Source organism: Manacus candei, unplaced genomic scaffold, assembly GCF_025592945.1.
Source record: "Manacus candei isolate 608988 ecotype Guabito, Panama unplaced genomic scaffold, ASM2559294v1 h1tg000049l, whole genome shotgun sequence".
Lineage (NCBI taxonomy): Eukaryota > Metazoa > Chordata > Aves > Passeriformes > Pipridae > Manacus > Manacus candei.
Genome location: NW_026138097.1, coordinates 25,912,979 through 25,916,293, shown reverse-complemented (window position 1 = coordinate 25,916,293; position 3,315 = coordinate 25,912,979). Strand labels below are relative to the sequence as shown.

At 36.6% G+C, this 3,315-nt stretch overlaps 1 non-coding gene across 1 annotated transcript; it reads right to left on the bottom strand.

The window, feature by feature from the left end:
• Positions 1-267: 267 nt before the first annotated feature.
• LOC127476535 (U6 spliceosomal RNA) lies at positions 268-374 on the bottom strand. The gene has a single exon (XR_007906663.1). It is a non-coding gene; the product is annotated as a U6 spliceosomal RNA (small nuclear RNA).
• Between the last annotated feature and the right edge of the window lie 2,941 nt (positions 375-3,315).

The following is a 3,315-nucleotide window of genomic DNA, read 5'->3' as shown; positions in this document are numbered from 1 at the left end:
CTTCTTTTTCTCAAGAACAAGATTTTTTTTTCAAGTGAAGATTTTTTGAACATAAATATTATTTAGCAGAATTCATTGCAATTCACTTCTAATGAATTACACTTTCAAGTTCTTAGTTGTTCTCTCTCCTTTACAACACATACATTTAGCAGCTAGTAGTGAATGTAGTCACTTGGCTCTTTCTGTCATGACAGACCATAACATTTAATTCTTGATGTGAATCATGTGACCCCTTTCTAAGTTTTTGCATGACTGTGTACACTGCATCATTAGATAGTAGATTGAGTTAATTTGCATGTCATCCTGCCACGGGAGAGATACTAATCTTCTCTGTATTGTTCCAATTTTAGTATATGTGCAGCCAAAGTGAGCACATGAGATTATTTCAGTCGTTTAGAGCATGGTGCCAATAATGCCAGGGCCGTGGGTTTGATCCTCATACAGGCCATCCACTTAAGAGTTGGACTTGAGTCCCTTCCAACTCTGTAAAGGGACATAATCTGTGCATAATCCATGAAGCTGCTGAGCAGAGACAGCTGGCCTGGAGATATCTGACTGACAGTCCAGCACTTTATGCTATAAATCAAGCACCTATGTTTTAGTATCATCACAGCTTGAACATGTGTATGTCCAATCTAAATCAGACAAGCTGAAAAATATATCTTGAAACTGACTATTAAGCATTATCCATTAATTTGAAAAATTTCTTCAAAGATTAGAACTAGAATTAAAAGCATAGAAGATTTCCCTACAAATTTCTGTTTACCTCCAACTGAAGAGAAGTCAGGCCTTTTCTATTTTGTTTGCATCTTTTTTGTGAGTGAATGAATGCTGCGATCCAGTAGTCCTTGCCACTCACTGGGCTCTGCTGAGCTCCAGTAACCTATGACAGCTACCAGATAACCAGTCATATATTGCTTGTTGTCTTTCTCATGGAAAATTAATTTTTATAAGCTACTTAGTTCTTTTATTCCCGAGCCACAAGGCTGCTGTACTCCAACAGAATCAGTAACATTAGCACAGTTTTGTAGTTCATACTTAATGTAAAATTTAAGTGCTGCTAACAAAAACGTGATATATGCTTCATCTTTGCAGCATCTGCTTTTTCTATAAAGTGTTTTGTGCAATGTTTATAACACACTTAGTCTCTTGTTCCTACACATGTCACAAGATTGAAAGAAAAACATTTGTATGTCACAAGAAAAAAAATATCACCAACCAACCAACCAACCCACTCACCCCCTAAACCCCTCTCCTTCGCTCGCTATTTTAGCTAGTGAGGCTAAAAACTCTTTTTAAATGTCACAGGGGAGTGAAAAGATCCCTTACTGCAGAGGGAATGCTAGGAATTGCATAAGACTTTGTGTCTATCTTGTGCATCGGGAAGAATACAATAGTGCTGAATCAAGATGCTCTTTAATGTCTTGACATTGAAAGTTTTTGATCTTTGCATTAACTTTCAAGATTTTTTTTTCTAAGAGCTTGCTCAGTTAAGGTCCCAAAAGCAATGCCTTCCTTTCCTCTTGCCTCCTTCAAAACAACTGCACTTGGCTCATGCTATTTTAAAAAACATAATGGAACTGCATAACATAACCAAAACTATTTTAGAAAACATTCTACCATTGGGGATCAACTTCAGCAGTTTTTCTGTTAGTAATTCATACATTTTACAACAGGCAATTGTTTGTTAAGTTTGTTTGCATACTAGAAAGACTAACATTCCTTAAAGCTACTCCATTTCCCTTGTCTTTTATTTTTGTATTGCTACTTTACACCTTAAGCCCAACTGGTATTCTGGCATAATTATAATCACTAGGTAAAATATGGCTATTCCAAGTATGTTTGATGAAGTCAAGGGATAGAATAAAGACATGCATCCAAAGAAATGCAAAGTAATAACTTAAAATTGACAAACTTGGAAAGTTTATTTTTTACAGTCTGAGAAGAGTAAGCCCAAGGCACACATTTTTAATTTATAAAATTCATTGAAGCAGGAAAGACATTCAAAATGATTTCTCTCCTGACACCACATAATCTCCAGGTGCTCAACCCTCTTCAAACTACAACTGCGAGGTTGCCAGTGGACCATATGCCCCAGGCTTGGAATATCTGAGTAAATTGGGCATACTCTAGAGATGAGCTTGCACATCAAGTTAACTGTAAAGTTTCATTATTTATTTGTGCCTAACTTGTCTTTGCTCAATTGCTTCCCATGCCTGAAGCCTTTGCTCAGTTCTGCAAAGCTGACATACTTATCTATGACTTTTTAAAATGTATGTATTTTAAGCAGGAGAGGGAAAAAGTCATTTAGGAATCAGTCCCTGGTTTCTAATATTCTCAAAAGACAAGTATGAGAAATGTCACAAAGATGTTATATGGTGTTTTCTGCCCACAGATATTGAGGAGAACATCAAGAAAATAGTGCCCCAACTCATAGAGTTCTCGTGACTGATGTACAAAAAGATTTGACCTCTTGCCTTTTATTAGGGGATGTGGTCATAGGAAGCGCTTCTGTAGGACTGCACAGAAGGTTTAGGAGTTCAGTGGTTAAGATACCAAGTAAAAATGCTGTGGACTTGGCAGAAATACAAGTTCAGACTGAAACTCTGTTAAGTGCCAAATCCTGTGAAAATAAAATCATATGCATACTCTTTTACAGCAAAATAAACTGGGGTTTCATCTGCAGTCTAAAGATGCAGCTTAGTGAGGTGCTCAGAACCTTCAAATAAACCTTTGACTAGGCAGCTCATCAGATTCACATGGCTAAAGCATGCTAGCTTCCATAACTAGCAGCACACCATTGACGTTTTCAGCATCATGTATTTGCTGGCTGACATGAAGAAATTCACAGAAGTACATAAACAACAGTATGAATATGAGCAACAGTAGACTTAGAAAAAATGGGATTCCCTACACTATTATCTTACTCCACATTTACTGAAGTAAACAAGGAATACCTTCCTATACTGACTTTTTATGTCAGAGCAAAAATACCCACAGAAAGGAGACAGGGAAGGAAAGAAAGAGACGGGAAAAGACTCAGTAGGCATTACTGCCCGGTGTCTTAAGAGATGGCCTTAAAATCCTGTTCAAAATATACCTCGTTCATATCCCTAGGTCTACACATTTAATTCATTTTGGCAGTGGTAGGAAGTGGAAAGATTACTCTTTCCAATAGCTGCTTTCTTTTGATTCCCTTATATGTAGTTAATTGTTTAGCAGATGTATTTTTTTCTTTGGCTTTTGAGGTGTAAATCTATAACACATTTTCTAATTTGAACTTTTTTTTAAAAATTCAGTTTCATTTGTTCTATA